Source organism: Eptatretus burgeri, chromosome 2 (assembly GCF_056783735.1).
Source record: "Eptatretus burgeri isolate ZD-2024b chromosome 2, Ebu_testis_v1, whole genome shotgun sequence".
Classification (NCBI taxonomy): Eukaryota; Metazoa; Chordata; class Myxini; order Myxiniformes; family Myxinidae; genus Eptatretus; species Eptatretus burgeri.
The window spans coordinates 97,498,308-97,521,905 of record NC_140962.1 but is presented as its reverse complement, the minus strand read 5'-3'; the positions used below and the strand labels follow the sequence as shown (position 1 = coordinate 97,521,905).

Genomic DNA, 23,598 nt, shown 5'->3' with positions numbered 1-23,598 from the left:
GCAGTGATTCGTGATTTTGGTAGTTTTACCAGAAGGGGGTTGTTGGCGGACCTTGAGCGCCCTGTGGAAATGTGGTGGGGACAAATCGCAGAGAGAGCAGGGGGGCAAGGCTGGAGAGGAGTCGGTAGAAGACAGAAAGACCACCGACCAACCTGCGGTGATTGAGTGAGAGGCCCAAAGACTCAGCTTCATTGCGGGAGATGCCGATGATCTTAAATGCCCTGGTTTCGACAGCGTGAAGCCGAGAAAGGTGGGAGGCAGGAGCACCAGCCCAGAGGGGAGAGCAGTACTCCATCAGGCTATGGACAAAAGCTTTGTAAGTGGTCAGGAGCTCAAGAGGGCCGAGGAAGGACTTAGCACGACGGAGGATTCCCAGTCGGCGACTGGCTTTTGAGGCGAGGTTGGAAATGTGACTTTCCCAGGAAAGGTCATGGCAGATAGTGAGACCTAGAAGCTTGAAAGAAAAGACTTCTTCCAGAGGATTGTTGAGAAAGTGGATGGGGGGGTTTTGTAAACGGTCCTTTTGAAGAGACATAGTGAGAGTGTGAGATTTGTCTGGATTGAAAGACATGTTCCACGTGTTGGACCAGTTTGTGATTTTATCCAGATCTGCAGTGAGCGAAGAAGCTGCTGCTTGCCGGTCTGAGGGATGACAGATGGTACGGCAGAGGGTGGAGTCGTCGGCAAAGAGAAATAGAGGATTTTCCAGAGAGTCCGAGAGATCATTGATGAAAACCAGAAAAAGAACAGGGCCCAGAACGCTACCTTGAGGAACTCCAGCCTGCACAGGAAGAGGGGATTAAAGAACTCCATTTAGGGCCACACGTTGACTGCGACAGGAGAGGAAGTCTGCGAGCCATGAGTGGAGATGGCCTTGAATACCATGGGAAGAGAGTTTGGTGAGTAGGGCAGGGTGCCAGACTGTGTCAAAAGCACGTGATATGTCCAGGGATACGGCTCGGATTTCCTGTCTGGCATTGAGGACCTCCATCCATTGATGGGAGAGCAGAAGCAGCATATCCAGGGTAGAGTGACCTGGTCTGAAACCAAATTGATGATTGGAAATCAAGCCATTGAAGAAGAGGAAGGATTTCATGTCTGAAGCGATGATAGATTCCATCACCTTGCTGATGATTGGGAGAAGGCTGATTGGTCTGTAGTTACAGGGATCTGTTTTTGCACCTTTTTTATGCAGGGCAGTGATGTTAGCAGATTTCCAAGCAGATGGCAGATGACCTTGGGCAAATGAGAGGGTGAATAGAACAGAGAGAGGGTGAGCAAGAGCAGAAGAGCAGGCTTTGAGGACACGTGGGCTGATGCCATCTGGACCGGTTGCAGAATCTGACTCGAGGTTTGAAAGCAAGCTCTCCACCTTGTCAGGAGAAAAGGATGCAGAGTCCAGGGACAGTTGGGTGCGACTGGGTAAAGTGGGTAGAGATAGTGATGGGTTTAGGACACAAGATTTAGCTGCAAACACCGAGTTTAGACATTCAGCTTTATCACGTGTGGAATCAGCAGTGCGGCCATTTGAGGTAAGGGAGGGGATGGAGGGGGAACATACACCAGAAACAGATTTGATTAAACGCCACCAGGATTTTGAGGAGGGAGAGAGGTTTGAGAGTTCAGACTTGAGATGAGAAAGATGTTGTTTTCTGGCTCTCCTGAGGGTAGATACACACTTGTTCCGAGCTTTGTGGAAAGAACTGAGATTGCCCTCAGTTGGGTTTGCTTTCCATGAGGCAAAGGCAAGTTGTTTCAGGACAACTGCCTCACCACAAGCTTCAGTAAACCAAGGGCGGGAGGAAGGGTAAGACAACTGAACACGAGAGGGGATAAATCTGTGCATGAGGGAGAGCAAGTTTCTTTGAAAGAATTCCCAGGATGAGTTGATGTTTGAGAAAGTAGTGATAGGAGACCAGTCTGTAAGTTTGATGGCTGCTCGGAGACCCTGCCAGTCGGCTTGAGTGAAATGCCAGACTCGACGGCGGTGAGGTGGTTCTCTGATAACAGCCAGAGAGATGTCCACTTTGACAAGGACGTGGTCAGAAGAACCAATTGGAGCGAAGGAAGAGCAGCAGATATTGTCAGGGAAATTTGTCAAAATCAGATCCAGAAGAGATGGAGTACCATTGGTTGAGATCCGGGTCGGGAAGTTGACCGATTGAGTCAGTCCCAATGAGTCGCAGAAAGCTTTTGCTGAGGTGCCATGGCAGGTGAGAGAGGTACCCACACCTAGCCAACTGGCGTGATGACAATTGAAGTCACCACATAAGAGGAAGAGAGAGTTTGGATGAGAAGATAGAAGATGGTCCATGTTTTCGGATAGTGAGGTGTAGATGGAGTCATCACTGTTCGGTGGACGGTACAGTACACATATAAACATGAGGTGGGAGTGGAGGGGAAGCCGAAGCCAGAGGTATTCTTGGGGGTGTGGGGGAGTGAGAGCAGTGCATGGAGAGTGAGGAATAGAGTCTTTGATGAAGAGAGCAACACCTCCACCAGGACGAGGCTCAGGTCTGTCATACCGTAAGAGGGAGTAACCGGGGAGAGATACTTGGGAGTCAGACACGTCTTGGGAGAGGAAAGTTTCTGTTAGGCAGATAATGTCTGGTTTGTCAGTGGCAACCTGTATGGAAAGATCTGAAAGGTTTGAGCGAAGGCCCCGGATATTTGAGGTCCACACTTTTAATGAAGAGGAAGGGGAGGAGGCTTTGGGTGCAGGAGGTGGAGGGGAGGGGGAGGGTAGGACGAGGGACGAGGGGGGCAGGTAAGGAGGGTTGCTGAAGGAGTGTGGGGTATTGCAGAATAGCGAGGGGAGGGGGCCGAATGAGGAGGAGAAAAGGCTCTGTGGTGCTGGGGGAGAGGGGGGACAAGAGACAAGGAAGAAGGCAGTTGAGGATTTGAGGAGGTGGAGTGAAGAGATGGAGGTGTAGGGCAGTGGAGGGAGGCAGGTTGGTGGATGAGAGGGGGGGGCAACTTTGAGAAGTAAGAGTGAGGGGGATGAAAGGTGGGAGAAAGGTGAGGGGGGAATTTTTGAGAGAGGTGAGAGGGAGGCTTGGAGGGAGAAGAGTGGGATGGTTGCTTTGAGAGTGAGGGGTGAGGGGGGTGAGTTGGCACTGAAGTTGGAAAAAAAGAATGCTTGATGGAAAGCGAGCATCCATGGCAAACTGTGGTTTTTAAAAGTTTTAGGTCAGAGATGCGATTTAACACAATTCTTGATGGATGCAATGAAGGCGAATTCAGAGCATGGAGAGAAGAAGCGCTGTAATAGTTGGATTTTTTAGGCAAGGAATGAAGGAGAGGTCGAAATGAGAGCAGTCTGTTAAAATAGCAGAAGAGTAGTGCATTGTGAAACAGTAAAGAGTACCACATGTGTGAGAGAGGAAGATGAAGCATTATAAGATATTGTTTTTTGTTATTTTAATGAATGTTTGAGAGAGTTTTCAACAGATTCGGTCATGGAAGTGTAAAAAAAAAAAAAAAAAAAAATCGAGGAAGAAGACGAGGAGGAAGTTAGGAGGAAGAAGAAGAAGCAGAATCGGGAGAAGGTGAGCGTGTTGTTGATGTTGTTGGGTATATATATATATATATATGTATATATATATATATATATATATATATATATATTTTTTTTTTGTTGTTGTTGTTGTTGTTGTTGTTAATATTAATGTATGAGAGAGTTCAACAGATTAGGTCATGGAAGTGTAAAAAAAAATCGAGGAAGAAGAGGAGGAAGTTAAGAGGAAGAAGAAGAAGAAGCAGAATCGGGAGAAGGTGAGCGTGTTGTTGTTGTTGTTGTGGGTGTGGTGAATGGAAGGTCGTGACGTGTGACCACGTGATGCCCGGCTCGAGCACAGAAGAGATAAAGCTGAGGTTCGGCTCGGCCGCGGGGTTTTGTCCCTGGGGCATTGCCATTGTATGTCGCCGGCTCACTTGGTGCTCATTGAATGGTGAGAACACTGATTGATATATAATACTGATTTATTTTGCGGTGATTAGTTGCGCGTGTGTACCTTACTGCTTGTACTCCATGCTGCGTTTGTATTTCCTGGTGTGCCCGTAGAAGCGGCTCCAATCAAATGGAATAAAGCCTAAACTCTGAAGGTTCTTCTCTCGCGTTCATTTCAGTAGGGTATTTATTTTTTTTTTTTTTTTTTTTTTTTTTGAGATAAGAAAGAGATTAGTTGGGAGAATGGGGGATGTTTGGAAAGTGGGGAGGATCAAAATTGAAGGTAATGGGGAGGATAGAAATTGAAGGTAATGGGGAGAAAAAAACAAAAAAAAAAAAAAACGATCGAACACCGAGTGGAACCGGTAGGCCTCAAGCCTAGGCCTAGGCCTCAAGCACCAGGTAAGAACGTCGACAAAAATACTCACAAAATAGCACGATTTTTGAAACAAAACCGAACGTGCAACACCCTTGACTCTTCTCAACTGTTAATCAGCCGAACTGGAGCTTCTCCAAGAATTGACTTTATAAGACTGCTTTTTCTCCCACTCACCGCACATCCTTTTATTGCATCAATGTGTGCATATGCTTTGCGCAATGTGTGCTTAGCAAATAGTTCCACACCACCCCAGACCAGTGGAACCAGATGTACAGGAAAGCATGGACATGCGACAGCTAAGGACCTATGGAGAGGTGTTGTTGGGGGGGGGGGATAATAATCATAGGCAAGAGGGAGGTTAGAGAGAAAACCAAGCCCATGGGATTTTTCTGTGATTGTAACAAAACTATTTTATGACACGTTGCACATGTTCACAAAGTACATCACAGGACACAGCATTTTACTTTTCTGAACTATCTCCGACTCTGAAAAATCCTCTTTATTTCTTTGATGATGGCTCCACCCTCTGCCATACCATCTGTCATCCTTCAGATCGGCAAGCCACAGCTTCTTCACTCACTGCAGATCTGGGTAAAATCAGAAACTGGTCCAACACGTGGAACATGTCCTTCAATCCGGACAAATCTCACACTCTCACTATGTCTCTCCGAAAGGACCGTTTGGAACCTCCCCCCCCCCAACCCCATCTACTTTCTCAACAATCCTCTGGAAGAAGTCCTTTCATCCAAGCTACTGGGTCTCACTATCTGCCATGATATTTCCTGGGAAAGCCACATTTCCAAGCTGGCCTCCAAAGCCAGTCGCTGTCTGGGAATCCTCCATTGTGCAAAGTCCTTCCTCGGCCCACCTGAGCTCCTGACCACATACAAAGCTTTCGTTCGCAGCCTGATGGAGTACTGCTCTCCCCTCTGGGCTGGTGCTCCTGCCTCTCACCTTTCTCAGCTTCACGCTGTAGAAACCAGGGCATTTCGGATCATTGGCATCTCCCACGGTGAGGCTGAGTCTTTGGGCCTCTCACCACAGCAGGTCGGTGGTCTTTCTGTGTCTTCTACCATCTCCTCTCTGGTCTCATGCCCCCCCCCCCCATATTTCCGCAGGGCACTCAAGGTCCGCCAGCAACCCCCTTCTGGTAAAACTACCAAAATCACGAATAACTGCTCACCTTCACTCTTTCATTCCTCGTTTTCTTCCCGCCTTTGGAATAAACTCCCACACTCTCTTCAATCCCATTCTTCCCTCCAGCTCTTCAAAACAGCTGTTCCCCACCACCTCTTATCTTCCCCCATCCAAAACCTCGATATTTTCTACCCCCGTTAATCCACCCCAAACCCACCTCTTTCAAATTCCCTGCTTTCCTTCCTGAAAGTTCCTGCAATGTCCATCTTCTATTCCCCGTGTTCCCCGCACCATCCCTCTCCCTTCCACAGATCTCCAAATGTCTGTTCTGCACTGTCATTGCAAAGGTGTTGAATACTTATTGACACAAGACATTTCATCTTTTCATGTTTAATTAATTCGTACAAATTTCTTAGAACATATTTTCACTTTGTTATGATGGAGTGTCAATGTGTTGATTGGTGACAAAAAATTTAAGTTTATCCATGTTAAATTCAGGCTGTTACTCAACAAAATGTGACAAAAGTCAAGCAGTGTGAATACTTTCTGATGGTACTATGTGAGTGTGGATATAGGTTCAGGTGTGGGTGTGTTTATGGGTATTGCTCTGAGTGTGTGGGTATTGTATAAATATTGATATGGGTGTGGGTGTTTGGGTCTGAGTGTAGGGAGGTGTGGGTGGTGTGTATGTTGATGTGGATATGGATATTGATGTGAGTATGGGTAGTTACATCAATCTATCCATCCATTGGGCCCTCACTCTGTGCAGAGCGTTGGTGCTGCCGAAGCATTCTCCTTGGCTATTGGACACAATCCTGGATGGGTAGCCAATCTGACACACGATACCAGCATGTTGGCACTCATTTTGCCGACCTCGGAAGGATGAGAGGCAGAGTCAACCCCAACTGGTATTAATTCAACAGCCGAGTGGGATTTCAACTCAGGATTATACGATCCCAAGCCCACCACCGTAACCATTAAGCGAACACCAGGCATGTATATATCAATATGAGTACGGATATCGGTATGGATGTGTGTATAGGTATTGGTGTGGGTATAGGTATGGATGTCAGTATAGGTATGGAGGTGAGGGGCTAGCAGGATTGCCTATAGGTGTTAGTGTGCATGAGGGTGTTCCACTTTTGCAAAAGTAGTTGCTGGAATGAAGCACTATGTGCCTATCGATTCCACGAGTGAAGTTAGGTGATCGACCAAAGTTTGAAAATTTTCCCGCCTTTTTTGACCACGGGCCGGCATTTTGAAATTTCAGGAAAAATCCATATTTTTGGAAATAATATTGATTTTTGAATATTAAAAAAAATACATTTCTCTGTGTTTATATGGCCGAATGCACTTCAGTAGGCACCAGCATGATAGTAAGTACCCGTAAATATTATTCACAAACTTGTCCCGACATTTTGAGAAGGGGTTGCCATTTTTGAAATTCAGTGAAAATCGTATATTTTGTGTATATCGAATGAAATATATATGTATTTTTTTTAATTCTTTGTGTACTTGCAGATAAACCTTGACTGACCAATGGTCAGGGCTCCTGTGGCTATGTGGGACAAGTTTGCGAGTTACAGGAAATTTTGCGAAAGTGCTAATTCTTTGCATGTCGTAAATGATCTCACTGAAAGAGGAATTAAGCTAGTGTCTGACTTTATTCATATGTGCAATGATGAGAAACAATGTCAAGCATTGCTACAGTGCGTGGAAGAGCACAGGAAGCTTTACCCAGACTATACAAAACAAACTATATGTTCTCTATAAGATATCTGTGTGGTTGCTTGTTTGCTAGATTGTTATGTTGTCATATATGAAAACCATGTCGCTTAAAACATATTTGGTTGTTCTCATAATTAATTGATCATGCTCTCTTATTTGTCATTAATAATGTCTTTATGAAAATGCGACTACTGATATTCTATAAATGCCTAACAATGTGCCGTGCAATAATTGTCAAAATATGGGATTTTCAGTGAAATTCTAAAATGGAAACCCCTTCTAAAAATGTTGGGACAAGTTGTGAATAATATTTATGGGTACTTACTATCATACTGGTGCCTACTGAAGTGCATTCGGCCATCTAAACACAGAGAAATACATTTTTAAAAATATTCAAAAATCAATATTATTTCCAAAAATATGAATTTTTCCTGAAATTTCAAAATGCCGGTCCGTGGTCAAAAAAGGCGGGAAAATTTTCAAACTTTGGTCGATCACCTAACTTCACTAGTGGAATCGATAGGCACATAGTGCTTCATTCCAGCAACTACTTTTGCAAAAGTGGAACACCCTAGTGTGCATACTCACCTTAAAGCTGTCTAACCTGGGTTTGAATCCCAACCCAGCTATAAACTGTCATCCCAGTGTGTTCACAGGCGATTCATGAATGTGTTTGCCGTCCCTCTGATGGACATTCAAATGGGCGTTCCGTCTGCCAGCATGAGTTAGTGGACGTTAAAGATCCCACAGTGTCCTTCGTGAAGAATAGGTGAGATGTCGCCGGCACTGTGGCCAAATTCCTGCCACAACTACTACTGGGAAGGAAATCGCAAACCATCCAGTAAAACTTGCGAAAAAACTGCGTTGGCTGCACCGACGCTCTGTAACAGAGTATGGTATATCAGAATCAGAATTGGTGTTGCTTTGGGTATGAGTGTCGGTGTGGGTGTTGGTGTGGATATCAATATGGGTAAAGGTATGGATATCAACATGGATGTGGGTATGGGTAGGTTGTTTTTTACATTGATGATTTCCATCGCTAAACAAGTATTATTCTGTCGAAGTTTCTTCATAACTGTGTAGTTAAGATGAAGAATGCTTAATCCATCAAACACGAACTTTTCCTTTGAGTGTGGTTGAAAGCTCTTGGCCTGATCAAATTTGATTGATGTACTTCGCATTGTCTGAAGGACTTTATAGATTTTTGCCTTCAGCCCCAAGGAAATTATTGCACAAAATATATAAACCTGATTTTGAATATCTGAACAATCCATCCACCAGAAGGTTTTTCATAACTTTAAACAGACATGGGTTTTCTGTGATGTGGACGTGCACTGTACCTCTGCTTAATTGCAGTCAGAAACTCAAACTAACCCATGAGCGCTTCTACTTTGTGCACGGCTGATTCACAACATGAGACACCAACGAGCAGCCACAAGAGGGAGCCAATAGGTAGGTTGTGTTTTTTTCACCACATTTTATGGAGGCTGTTTGGAGCAATCTTGCACTTTGGATAATGGACAAATAATCACAACCCTCACCTTTGAGAGTGGTATTTATTCTCAAATAGATTATTTCCCACTGACAGGATAGTTCAGCGAAAGTTATTCTTGATTCTGAGATTTCAGCTCCTGAATTTCACTGGCTGAAGAATCAGACCTGACTCAAAGACCCATGTGTTGGTGAACCGGCAAGGGCACTGCATTTCACAACATGCCATCCATGTGTGTTTCCAGTAGGTTGTCATGTGAATTGACCTGCACTTGCAAAGGTTTAACCCTTAAACCAAAAACTTTTTATTTTATTTTATTTTAAAGTAAGGCACATTAAGCCAAAAAAGTAACTCCATCTACTCTGTTAATTTAAGCAATGAACTAGAGCGACAATCGGTAGAACACATACCTCTGCCAGGTTGAACAGTTTACGTTTTGTATCCCACTGATAGGCCGAATCCGGATCCGGACCTTAACCAAGATTGAATCAGCTTGTTCTTATCACTTAACCAACTCATCCACCTAGTTTTGTCATAACTCATCCACAACTTTTGGAAATGTCATGTTATAAATCGTTTTTTGGGCCCCATCTCTCAATGGTGAAGAATCACTAAAAAAAAAATTTTTAATTCTCGTATCTCAATCTGGATATTCACAAAAATCGAATCGATCCATCCTTGTCACACACCCAACCTGTCCACCAAGTTTCGTCCTTCTTGAGATATCCTGTTCACGAACAGACAGCAGACAGGCGTGAAAATATAACCTCCATCCACCTTCGGTGGCAGAGGTAACAAAGAGCAGACCCAGTCTCAGGAGATGTTTCACCAACTTCCCAGTGAGCTTCCTCAGGCCAAATGACCCTGCGTTTTGGCACAAATTATCGCTTTTACTCACAAGGTGTCAAATTCATTTCCAGTCACGTGCCTGTGCACAAGGTCAATGGAGGAGTGTTTTTATTTTGCCAAGCCTTCAGCAAACAAGGACAAAAAGACATAAAATGTAATAGCCCCTGTGGTTTTAGTCATTTGGCTCTCTGGAGTTAAAGGGCGAGCCCATATTTACAAGATTTCTGTGTATGCACAACTGACTTGAGAAGCCATGTGGCATACAAGATCGGTAAATGCATGTTCGAGAAATGTTTGAGGACGTGTTCAACACCGGGGCTTTTTTTTTTCTTTTTTTTACAACTAAAATGGCTGCCAGTCGACCAGTCGGCCATCTTTGATCAGATCGAAAACGAAAGTGAGGGACACGTGTATGCCATCATGCACTACATTTCTGCGAAGTTTGAACAAAAATCAGACCATGTAAGTTTAGGAAATGGTTGGGGACACATTTAAATCACAAAATGGCCACAGTCAGCCATCTTGGATCTGATCTCGAAAAAAAATGATGTGCTTATGTAAGCCACCATTCAGTATCTGTGTGCCTAGTTTGAACATCGGTGAATGCATGTCCCAGAAATTGCATGACCAAATCCATACGCCTACTAAGTCTTAACCCTAACCCGAACACACGGAATATATAACAAAGGGAGCAGGAGACAAGAGGGTGAGAGACCTAACCCGAACAACAGTCCACACCTAGTCCACCAGTCCAGTGGTGTGGACTGTTGTAATATTTGGTTTGTCAATATTTTCCCATTCTTCTGTACAAAACTGTTCAAGCTCAGTCAAGTTGCATAGGAAGTATTGATGGACAACAATCTTCAAGTCATGCCACCGATTTTTGATTGGATTTAGGTCAGGGATCTGACTGGACCACTCAAGGATATTTATCTTTTTTTTTTTCTTAGCCATTCCAGTGCAGCTTTGGCTATGTGTTTCAGGTCATTGTCATGCTTAAACGTGAACTTCCGTCGCAATTTCAGCTTCCTTGCAAGAAGGCATCAGGTTTTCCTCTCAGATTTTTCTATATTGTGCTCTATCCATTTCCCCTTCTCTCCAGACAAGTGGCCCAGTCCGTTATACAGATGAGAAACATCCCCATGACATGATGCTGCAACCACCATGCTTCACAGTAGGGATGGTGTTCTTTGGGTGATGTGCTGTGTTTGGTTTGTGCCAAATGTAACATTTTGCATTTCGGCCAAAAAGTTCCATCTTGGTTTCATCAGACCACAAAACCTATTGCCACATGGCTTCATAATCTCCAAAGTGGTTTTTTGCGTACCTCAAACGGAACTTATGGTGGTGTCGAAGTTGGAGTTTCCTCTTTAAGCATTTATAATTGGTGTGAATGAATAACGACATTCTTCCTCACTCACAAAATAGGTGAGAATGTGGAGTTGAGAGTATTCCATTGTAAACATAATTATCCATGTATTGTGTTTCATTTGCTTCCTGTAAAACATACATCTGCCTTCAGTTGATATTGATTTGTCATTTTTGAGTAAAATGATGTAACAGCCTGGAAATGTTTCACAGGTTCCAGGAATATTTAAGTGTGTCTATTAGTACATGATAAAACATAACTTTAGACATTTCTTATTTAGTTCACAAATTGAATGAATACATTGCATGGCTTTTTGTGGAGATGCATTGTAAAAGCTGCCGAGGTGCTGTGAGTAGCGCTGGTCAGAATGCTATGTTTTTTCTTTATCAACGCTGAGAACTTACCGAAGTAATGATTCACGCCTTTGATCTGTCTAACTGTCTGTACCTCCAAATCCTTTAGGACCTTGAGGGGCTGTTGTGCTCTTTTCTCATTGGCTGTACTTGGGCCTTGCCCAATGGAACCAACATTGTTTTGACTGTTTCATATTTCCCCAGTAGTAGAAAGCAGTTATTTTGATTTCAAACTTTGGTAAAAGTAACTCTTTCCCAGAATAAAGGCGATTTTTCTTTTATCCTGCTTGTTCAATTATTTCCTCCACTCATCCCGACTTCAATCTGTAGGGCTTGCATTGGGCCAGTTTTTAAAAGTTTCATTGATGGAAATTTCTCCCATATGTGCATACGTACATAATGTATCTGTGTTAAAGATTCTCCTTTGGTTGCTGAACCCGAGTGGGTTTTGTTTTTTGTATACACTGTTGAAGTTCACATGAGAGTTAAAACATGGCTTCAGAATCCATACAGCCCAATATATAAACATAAATATAACCCTATACACATAAATTGAGTGCATTTCCACCAAAGTACCAAGACTTCCCGCTTTGATCGGACACCTGACCCTGACCCATAACGTTGATTATTATTCAATTGAATTCAGAATGGGATTAAAACAAATTCAACTCTAATCAAATGGAGGACCAAATTGGTACAGTCCTCCGCATTGGAATAATCAGAAGGAACTCAAACAAAAAAAAGTCATCAGGAGGAACCTGGATAGGATTCACATTTCAGATGCTGCTCCTCCACCCTCAAATCCATCCAGGTGCAACCAAGTGAGCCTGATTAAAAAAAAAAAAAAAACCCGGATCAAAAAATTAAATACATTTTCCTTGCTGTCCTTCCTGAAAGTCCCTGTAGTGTCCATCTTGTTTTATTTACCCCATGTACCCCGTCCCAACCCTCTCCCTTCCACAGATCTCATGTCTCTGTTCCACACTGTTGTTTCCTTCCCTCTCCCACCCTCTTCTCCCCTGCTCCCCTTGTTGTACGTTCTTTGTGCGAGCTCTCATAAGAGCCTCGACAGTATTTACAAAACAACAAAAAAAACGGTCGCACAAAAAATCTTCTCTTGACACATGAGTCAGAATGCCACCAAATTTGGGTTGCAACATTTGGACAGCAGAGGGATGTTGATTAAATTGTGGAAGTCATGCTGATCACGTGGCCAGAAGTGTGTCAACATGGCAGAGTTGGTAAATGTTTGCGAAAATCACGTAAATTCCTTCAAAAAACCTTCCTCTCCAGACTCACCAGTCAGAATGCTACCAAATTTGGGTTACGATATTGGGACACGGCCCAGATTAGCTCGAGGTCCAGTGGTCTTATTTTTTTCAGTCCATGCAAAACTATTTTATTGTAAGTTGTTCATTTCTGTATTTTGATTTGCAAAGTGTTGTTTTTAATGTTTGTTCATAAATATAATTTTCATGTTAACAGTCAAAATGACTGTAATGTGACAGTTCTCGGTATGATGGTCCAGAGGCACGTCTCGTGACGGACGTCCAGTTTGCCAGAATTCGTTGGTGGACGTTAAAGATTCCATGGTGTCCTTCGTGAAGAGTTGGCGAGCTATCGCCAGCACCCAGAACAAATTACAAATTCTTTCCCAATTTTATCGAACATCAGGCCTTGCCAGCTGGTTTGTGAAGACGCCACAAGAAAGATTGGATAATGGTGACCGCTCTTTTCCATCCGGATCTTCTCGATCAGATTCCCGAGTATGCATCTGATCGACATGACGTCGAAGTGTTTGGTTGAGTACGGTTTGAGTATGGGGTTGAAGGACAATCTTTTAACACTTCTGTGTGTTCACTACGGTTTATTTTTCACCTTTAAAAAAACTCGAAAAAGATTTTCATAAAAGAGTAATTATGTCTCTTTCATTGGAATTGTAGACGGTAACTTGCAAACTGAGCCTCAAGGACGTTTCATCGAAACGTTTCAAAAAAATAAAATATATAAGTTGCCGGGAGTTGAAATTCGCTGCATTTGATGTTCAACACGCACAGAGTAAAACGAGTATTCTTTTACATCCAGAGGATGTCTAATAAGTATAGAAGATACAGCAGACCTGACACTAGGCCGAGGCTTCAGACTCTGGAATGCTCATGTGTCTGTACCGTTGAAATTTAACATCCCAGAAGATAAATAAAAAAGGATCACATTTATACATGTATTGTTTTAAAATAACACTTTTTCTTGCCACGAAACATCATGTCTTCCTCAATTCCTGTCACCTTGAAAATTTCGAAAAAAATAATTCCACAAACACAGACAAAGTCAAATGAGGAAGTTCACCATACCATGCAATTTCCGACTCCGATTCACACGTTGAGTTATTTCCGCCGCCCAGTGTCTCAGTCCTGCCAGCACAACTCACATGTGTTCACCTCATCCTTCAGGTCTGTCGATGCTTCGATTCTCATCACGGTGACCTTTTGTACGAAGGCTCGTCCAGATGATTAAAGAGATCAAAGGAAATCTTTCCCGAAACACAATCTTCTTGAGTTTTAGTCAACCTGATTATGATCGGCTCCACACGTTAACAACCGCTCTGGACATGAACACCTCGTTCACTCAGAGTTAAATGGAGGACGGGACGATGGAAACACACAGCTCATCACATATCACCCTCTCTATACGTCGCTCTCACTGGTTTATATTGTAACACAGAATAATCCCGTGTCTTCCAGCAAATGCGATTCGAGTCGAAACTGTAAGTTTCGTCTGAGAACATTCCAGCACCTTCACGAAACTCACCAGACAGTTTGCAGAACAATCCCACCATCTGGAGTTGAAATTATTTCATTACATCAAACAGTTTATATTATCTATCTATAATTCCAGCAATATCTGTGTGTGTGTCCGTCTGTATGTCTGTATGTCTGCTGTGACCGCCGTTTCTCGACGACCGCCGGTCCGATCGGATTGAAACTTGCCAGGAATATTGCCGGGGTCCCCGCGGATGTGCCTTTTCAAGGTTTGATGTCAATCAGACGAGCGGTTCCCAAGTTACAGCCATTTATCTGTCGACCAATGACAGGACACGGTGCTATGACATCATGAATGACGTCACAGTTAATGTTTTTTTTTCTTGTTTTTTTTGTTTTTGCACGAATAACGTCACAATTATTATTCTTCTTCGTTTGGTATGACGTCACAATCGACGCTGGGGACCAGAGTATGTGCCTTTTCAAGGTTTGATATTAATCGTACAAGCGGTGCCCAGGTTACGGCCATTTATCTCTCAACCAATGAGAAGACACGGTGCTATGACATCACGAAAAACGTCACAATTATTATTCATCTTCGTTTGGTATGACGTCACAATCGACGCTGGGGACCTGAGTATGTGCCTTTTCAAGGTTTGATATCGTTCTTCATCCGTTTCAGCTGTTTCCCAAGTGTTTCCTAAGGTATGAAAGCTGTTTTTTCTCAAGGTTTGAATTAATTGTTCAAATTATTAATTAATCCCAAGGTTTGAATTTTCCCAAGGGAAACAGCTGTTTCCCAAGGGTTTGAAAGCTGTTTTCTCCCAACGTTTGAATTAATTGTGCTTGGTAGACATTTGCGAATACATTTACAGAGAGAGGAGGGGGGAGAGAGGAGGGGCGAGAGAGGAGGGGCGAGAGAGGAGAGCAAAAGAGGGGCGAGAGAGGGAGGCGAGAGAGGGGAGGGAGAGAGGGGGTTGAGAGAGAGGGGGCGTCACAATTCAAGAGAGGGGGCGAGAGAAGGGGACGGGAGAGGGGTGAGTGGGGGGTAGAGGAGGGTGAGACTAGGGGGGAGAGAGGGGGGAGATAGGGGGGCGAGAGAGAGAAGGCGTCACAATTCTTCTCATTCTTCTTTGTTTGATATGACGTCACAATTGACGCTGGGGACCTGAGTATGTTTCCCAGGTGTTTCCCAAGTTATCGCCATTTATGATACGGTTGGTCCGATCAAATTGAAACAATGCCCCAATCCAGTCGTCGTTTACGAGAACGAAGGAACGAAGCTGCACCTACGGGCATGCACCGAAGGGCACGCATCTACGGGCACGCACCTACGGGCACGCACCTACGGGCACACACTAATTTTACAAATCCGTGCAACACAAAACTCACAATATATCACCGTCAATTTTAATCATTCATTTACCTGCATTTACAAGTATTTAAATGAACACAACATGTTGCTTTTAACTGACAAATAGTAAACCTCTGGTAACATTCTCTGGTAACCCAGAGGTTGAGAGAATCTTTGCTTGCATATCTCCTTCAACCCAGCAATAAGGTAATAAACTTGAATATGATGAACAATATGTGAGTTTTAATGATTTTGAGATTCCCAAAAAGGATGTTTCCTCTGGTTTGGAATTCACGTTCCACACAAAGCCACGATACTCATTTTTATGGTACTTTCCTGAAAAGGGTTCTCAATATTTCGTACATCCCTATATTTTCAATGTTAACATTTCATTTCATGTTCAGGACATCTCAAGGCTTCAGAAAAATACAATCTTATTCAGGGTGCGTTGAGTTATCAAGTTTCTTATGGAGTGCTTACCAAGTGGCTTAAGCACTCAAGCAATCACCCCATTGTTAACGGTTGCTAAGGAACGGCTGCTTGGTAACGGAACACATCACAGAAGACAGGGATCGGCACTCATTTGATCCGCACACGTGAGCCTGTGCAGTCCACAAGAAACTCAGTAATAGAGAGAGGTTCAGGTATACATGACGTCCCTTAACATCAAGTTCCAAAATAATCCTTCAAGTACCCAGTGGGTGAGATAAATGCTGACGGAATGGCCGGCAGGTATGAAAACTTGTCTTTAAGCTATCTCACCCGGGTTTGAATCCGGATACAGTGGATTGTGGAGCAAACAATGAAATCTGTTACTTTTGTGACCCCCTCTCGTCACTGCTGGACTTAATTTGTGCTGGAAATTATTTAAAAATACATGTCAATGTCATCCTTGTAATGGAGTGAAGTGTTTGTTATCTCGTCCAAGACGAGGGGTCAACGGTTCACAATACTCAGCTATACTGTGCTTAGTATACATGACTGCATTGTGATACCTTTGAGCTCACAATGAGGAGAGAATGAGAACAAATTAGAGGGTTTGAAATTGATGCCAAGACCGCCAAGTATTTGCTTCGCTGCCCAAGGTACATCACCGAACAGGATTGGTCCAGTGCTATCACGTGCCAACCACAGAACAGACCAGTGATGACAGGTTTACGATATCCATCTTTCTTTTTATATAACGGAGCAAGTGTGTGTGATTATTTATGTATGTTGGTGGTATACCCGCAATTCACCCATTGGTTGGACAGCTGACCTGACTTCACCCACAATTGTCTCCTAAAATGCTTTAACTAAAGTAGCCAGAGGAACCAAAAGACCTCCAACCCCCACCCCCCCACCCCGAGGACCCAAAACATCCCTGAGAACCAAAAGGACCCTGAAGACCTAAAATACCCTGAAGACCCTGAAACACCCAAAACACTCAAAATACCAAAAAGACCCAAAAGACCCGTAAAAACCTGCAGACCCAAAATGCATAAAAGACCCTGAAAGACCATGAAGACCAAAAGACCACAAAGAACCAAAAGACCTAAAATGCCTTAAAGACCCAAAATACCTTGAAGACCCAAAATACCCGAAAGACCGAAGATACCCAAAATAACACAAAGACTAAAAATACTTCAAAGATTAAAAAGACCCAAAATACCCGGAAGACCTAAAAGAACCCACAGACCCAAAATACATAAAAGACCCTGAAAGACCAAAAAGACCACAAAGAACCAATAGACCCAAAATACCTTAAAGACCCAAAATACCTCGAAGATCCTTGAAAACCCAAAATACCCGAAAGACCCTGAAGAACCAAAAGACCACGAAGACCCTGAATACCCAAAATAACCTGAAGACTCAAGGACCTAAAAGATCCAGGGGATCCAAATGACTGAGGATACAAAACACCACGAGGACCGAAAAGACCCAGGGGATCCAAATGATCTGAGGGCACAAAAGACCACGAGGACCAAAATACCTGAGAACTAAAAATACCTAGAAGATCCAAAAGACACAATAGGACTATCTCCGACCCATGGAAATTCCACATCATGTAAAATGTGACTTCAGGTTGCCAACCCCCCCCCCCCAAACACACACACACACACGCACACGCACACGCACACGCACACGCACACGCACACGCACACACGCACACACACTGAGGTATTTGGGGTCTTTAAGAGTCTTCAGGGTCTTTTGGGTCTTTTTTGGTCTTCAGAGTATTCGGATCTTCAGGGCCTTTTAGTTATATTGGGTCTTTTGGGTCTTCAAGGTATTTCAGGGTCTTTGAGGTATTTTAGATCTGTGGGGTCTTTTGGGTCTTCTGCATCTTTTGGGTCTTTAAGAGTCTTCACGGTATTTTGAGTCTTGATGGTCTTTTTGGTCCTTGGGGCTCTTGTGTTTTCTGGGTCTTTTTGGTATTTTGGGTCCTTGGGGTTATTTAGTTACTTTGGGTCTTTGGGGTCTTTGTGGTCTTTTGGGTTTTCGGGGTTTCAAGGTGTTTGGGGTATTTTGAATCTGTGGGGGTGTTTTGGGTCTTTTCGGTATTTTGGGTCTTCAGGGTATTTCGGGTCCTCGGGGTTATTTAGGTCCTCAGTGTCCTTTGGGTTCTCCGGGTTGTTTTGGGTCTTTGGGAACGTTGGGGGGGCTTTTGGGTGTTCTGGGTGCTTCAGGTAAAGTGAAGTATTTCATGTTCCAATTGTGAGAGACATCAGGTCATTTGTCCAACCAATGGGTGTAAAGTGGACATACATACATAATCACATGCACTTGCTCCATTATATATCTGAGTCCGTGGGGGATTTTGAAGTAAAAGCAGTTGATATGTTTTTATTTCATCCACTTTACTTTATGGGGTGTTTTTTGCAGACAGAGCCCTCAGTTGTCTATACACCGCCCAAAACAAAAGTATGTGTCAGAATAACGTGTTGTGTGCTTGGAACAAGATCCCCCATCGGAGGGGGGGGGGGCACTCTGATCGTCTTGATAACTCAGCAATCACCAAAACTGCAAATTAATTTTTTTTTAACACAAAACTACCAAACAAAATGTGATTTCCGTTTTCGCACTTTGTCCAACAATCGCATGTTTCTCGTTCACCGAGAATGATGTGTTGTTACGCTTGGCCAATCACATGCTTTGTAATATACTGTACACGCATCTACTGTACATGCTGTTGGACCCCGACATTCGCGGGGGATACATTGTTGAAAAATGCCGCGAATGTCGGGTCCGTGAATGTGAGGATGTTGTTTTTTAAATTATTCATTGACTTGTTTATTTATTTTTGTGTGGTGTAGGCTCATGGAAGAGCGATAACACAGAACAAATCAGAACATAACATAACGAAGGGAAGAGCAGGAGAAAGGGGGAAAACCAACAACAGGACGGAGGGAGAAAGGAGACGGAGACGGACAAACAGGGGATGCAGGTAACGAGTCGGGGAAAGGGAGAACACAAAGTGTGGACAATATGGATACATAATCAAAATTGTGTTCGACCAGTTTGTGATTTGCTCAAGGTCTGAGGAGAGGGGAGAGTCTGATGCCTGTCTGTCAGAAGGATGAGAGATGTCATGGCAAAGTGTGGAGCCATCAGTAAAGAGATAAAGAGGATTTTCCAGAGAGTCAGTGACATCATTGATGAAGATTAGGTATAACATGGGGCCCAGAAAACTGCCTTGGGGGTCCTCCAGCCTTGACAGGGAGAGGAGAGGAAAGGGTTCCATTGAGAGCCATACATTGTCTACGAGAGGAGAGGAAGTCAATAATCCAAGAGTAGACCCAATAGGTAGACAGTTTGCAGGACAGGGCAGGATGCCAGACTGTGTCAAAAGCTCGAGATATTTCCAGAGAGAAGGCCTTGATCTCATGTCTGATATTGAGGGCTTCCACCATTGTTTGGAGAGTGGACGCAGCATGTTCAAGGTGGAGTGACCAGGTCTGAATTTGAATTGATGATCTAAGATGAGGCTGTTGGAGAAAAGGAATGATCTTGTGTCAACTGTGATGATGGATGACATGATCTTGCTGATGATTGGAGGTAAGCTAATTGGGCTGTCATAAAGGAGATCCGTTTTTGCACCTTTTTATGCCTCCGCTGACAAAGTCACGTTATGCATTATATTTTGTGATTGTCTGTCTGTCCGTATATACGTCCGCTTATCCAGTTGACACAAATTTTCACTGTGAGTGACTACTTATGTGGAATGCTTTAACGATAATTATGACAACATAGGTCATGTGGTGTGGCAGCCATGTTCAAAATTGGCAAAACTTTGGACTTCTGCATCTCTAAAATCGAAACTTGGCACATGTGAAGTACTCCGCAGGGGAAATATGTGTGATTTCCTTGATGATGGAATAGGTTGCTTTGTTATGATGTCACAGTTGAATACGTCAAATACTTTATCCAATCAGTACAAACATGTTTGAGGACATTCTCGGGCTAAATTGTATGGCGGAAATATTGATGACATCATCGATCACCTGGTGGGCAGCTATATATTTTCTTTTTTGACATCAACTTCAAAAATCTCTGACACGGCTGAACAGATGAAATGATCTTTGTTGCATGACTGGCTTTGTTGAATGATCTGAGGTTACTTTGGTTGGATTTCCCTTCCAGGAGGAGAATGCAAGTTGTTTTGGAGAAGCAGCCTCACCACAGGATTCAGAGAACCATGAGCGGGATGACGGGTAAGATAATTGAGGACGAGATGGGATGAATATTTGCATGAGAGCAGTTTTCTGTGTAAGAATTCAAGGTTGAATTAATAACAGCGGTGGTGGATATAGGAGACCAGTTTTGAAGTGTTAAAAAAACAAAGTGTGAATACGTGAAGTGTGAATATCGAAGCAGGTCACAATTTATGACCCACAAATACGAATAGTGGGACCACGAATGCCAGGGTCTCACAGAACATAAAGTTGAATTTTCTGCCTTTCTTTCAATCAAAACAATCGGCTCCACCGGTGGGAACCCCGTGACATGACTAAGTGTTGGAATCCTCTTGGCAAATGGAGATGGAAGAAAACATTTTGGAGCCTACAGGGTAGGGTGTTCAGGGTGGGGGGGGGGAAGACCCTAATTCTCTCAATGTAAATGTGTATTATGCAGCACCACCCGTTGGAAGGCAGGGTTTCAAATCATCTTCTTATTTCTGAACTCTAAATTCCTTCTGCACAAGGTGCGGGTACCTCTGCTGGCAACACGTAAAACTTAAATTGTGCTGGTGATCATCGTGGTGTACATGTTGTCTGACTCCAGCCTTTCTGCTGACGATTCAGAAGGAAATTGTTCAGGTTGTTGTTGTATGCATATTGTTACCACTCACAGTAAAGTGACTCCTTTCGGTGAGAAATGTATTACCAAATTTAGAGAGTACACCAACCTGTGGAAAGAAATAAAGGTAGATGTGAAATGGAAAGCAAATTCACTGCTAATGCCGTCAACTTGGTGTTCAACAAAGAGAGGAATGCAGCTCGTGAGCTCGGTGAACATCTGCTGATGGAGTTGGAAGGTAAATCTTCGGTAAACCGACTCTCTTTCAAGTAGATGAATGAAACTGTGAACTGTGCACTCTCGTTGAGAACACACATAAATTAATTGCCACATTTGGGGTTCAACTCATGACATGTTGGGGCAATTGTTTGTCATGTGTTTGTTATGTTTATAAATATCAGCACGATGAGATAAGTGATGGAATCAGTTGAATTTTGATACATTCTCAGTCATGGTACAAAGACAAGTTAGAATGAAGATGTGACGATTGTCGGCATATTTACGTCGTGCAAAGCACCTGACAGTCTGTCAGGACAGGTACCCCTGCAACACTGGTTTTAGATTTCTATCATCAAATATACTCTGACCCGTTGATTTCTTCTTTCCTCTATTGTGTTGATAGCGATCACAAGTGAGCTCCACATATTTTAAGGCCAGGGTACCAAGGTAAACCATCTAACTTTGGCATATTTGGGGATGTTTGTATGAATTGGCCATATTACTGCCAGAACTGATCGCTCACCTCCATAATTCCTTGACCATTTGGTCAGTTGACACCAATACTTGATCATTTGACACCATTGTAACAGAATATCAAAAGCTATCACAGCAGGAATAGATCGGGACAGTTTTCAATGAGAACTCAACCAGGCAAGTTGACAATGGACATGTTATGTTGTTACACTAAAATGATCTGGTGAGTACATCACCTCATGATGTGAAAATCACAGTGAAAAACTCTCCACCACCTGATTGGACGGGACGTGTGCAGCCTCGTGATAACCTCCACCAACTACACTGTACAGGACGCGTGTGACGAGTCCTTTCATTCGAATCTGCATCTAGTAATTACATCTATCTTCTTTTCAACCCAAATTTATATCCAATCCTTTCCTTCAATCCACAAAACAATGCGGAGCAGGCGCAAATGCACGATAACAGACACGTGCGCAGCCCTGTGATAATCACCACCACACTGTGCGGGACGCACATGGCGCACATCTTTATTCGGGTCTGCATGCTGATTTACAACGCCGTCTCACCGTTGACCTTCGCTCGCCGCCTCGGCCACCAATATCTCCCACAAACGGCAGAGGTCATCCCGTACCTCCTCGCACCTCCACCTCGATGCAGTTGTCACCAAGAAGAGGCGCAAATGCACGGCCCAGATCGCTCGGGCCACGTGCCATGTGGATGGAACAAGCACATTGACCAGCACCAACCGCAGAGTACCGGAGGTGCCCAAACGGGTATGCAGAACCAACGTGACCCTCGGCCGGTCGCTGGAATGAGGCCCAGGAGTTTGGTGCAAGCGATTCATGTTGCGGTGTTCAGTGCAAGACAATTACACAGCTCGACCATGTCTCGCCGGATGTACGAATGAGACCAGATCCAGCCAAAGGGGTCGGGCAGCGCGGTGCCAGGGTCCAATAGCAGCATACGCTTCAGCTGATGACGCATCGCTTTGGGTCGGCACCCCCACCCTACACCATGGGGCTTATAAAAGGCGGATTGCGAAGTGAAAAGGCGGATAAAGGCCTGTTAGCCCCACCTATTCTCTCGACCAGTGCAAAGCACGCGCTGAACCCAGCATAGTAACCAAGCAGGAGACAACATGCCAACTCTCAAGGTGGGATCGCTCAGCGGAGTGTCCCCCAAAGTGTGCGGGGCAGCGCGGCCGGCCGACCGTGCAAGGTATGCTGATCACGTGGCCAGAAGTGTGTCAAAATGGCAGAGTTGGTAAATGGCCGTGAGCCCTCATCTCCTCTCCTTTCTTCTGATGAACTCTTCTTCATCGGGGTGTGTGTGTGTGTGTGTGTGTGTGTGTGTGTGTGTGTGTGTGTGTGTGTGTGTGTGTGTGTGTGTGTGTGTGTGTGTGTGTGTGTGTGTGTGTGTGTGTGTGTGTGTGTGTGTGTGTGTGTGTGTGTGTGTGCGTGTGTGTGTGTGTCTGTGTTTGTGTGTCTGTGTGTGTGTGTGTGTGTGTGTGTGTGTGTGTGTGTGTGTGTGTGTGTGTGTGTGTGTGTGTGTGTGTGTGTGTGTGTGTGTGTGTGTGTGTGTGTGTGTGTGTGTGCGCGCGCGCGCGATGGCGCCTGTCCTCGCCTGAGTTAAGAGTGTAGAAGATATATCGGGATAAGTCTGCTCTGTGTCCGCTATTGTAAATTGCTTGTCTTGTTGTCGCACCCCACAAATTCCTTACTATCCCTGATTGCATAAAATAATAATTCCATTCATTGCGCCATATACTTTTCCTCGCCTGTCTGTTAATAAATGCTTGTGGAGAAATGTTCCCAGTTCGTTTTTCTCTTTTCTTTCATTGGTCCAGCATAGTCCGTATGAATGAAAGATGAAATGAAATATTCCCAGAAGAAAGGGTATTTTTCTTTTATCCTGCTTGTTCAATTATTTCCTCCATTCATCCCGACTTCCATCTGTTGTTCTTGCATTAGTTGAGTTTCTAAAAGTTTCATTGATGGAAATTTCTCCCATATGTGCGTACGTACGGAATGTATCTGTGTTAAAGATTCTCCTTTGTTTGCTGAACCTGAGTGAGATTTGTTGTTTTTTGTATACACTGTTGAAGTTCACATGAGAGTTAAAACATGGCTTTAGAATCCTTACAGCCCAATATATAAACATAAATATCACACTATACACGTAAATTGAGTGCATTTCCACCATAGTACCAAGACTTCCCGCTTTGATCGGACACATGACCCTGACCCATAACGT

The 23,598-nt window shown here is 43.8% G+C and overlaps 1 long non-coding RNA gene across 1 annotated transcript in view; it reads left to right on the top strand.

Moving 5' to 3' along the window:
• The window catches only part of LOC147032641 (uncharacterized), a 451,936-nt gene extending 447,833 nt beyond the window's left edge, over positions 1-4,103 (top strand). Inside the window, exon 2 of the long non-coding RNA XR_015055273.1 lies at positions 3,694-4,103. This is a non-coding gene — a long non-coding RNA (uncharacterized LOC147032641). The remainder of the gene's footprint in view (positions 1-3,693) is intronic.
• Positions 4,104-23,598: the final 19,495 nt, after the last annotated feature.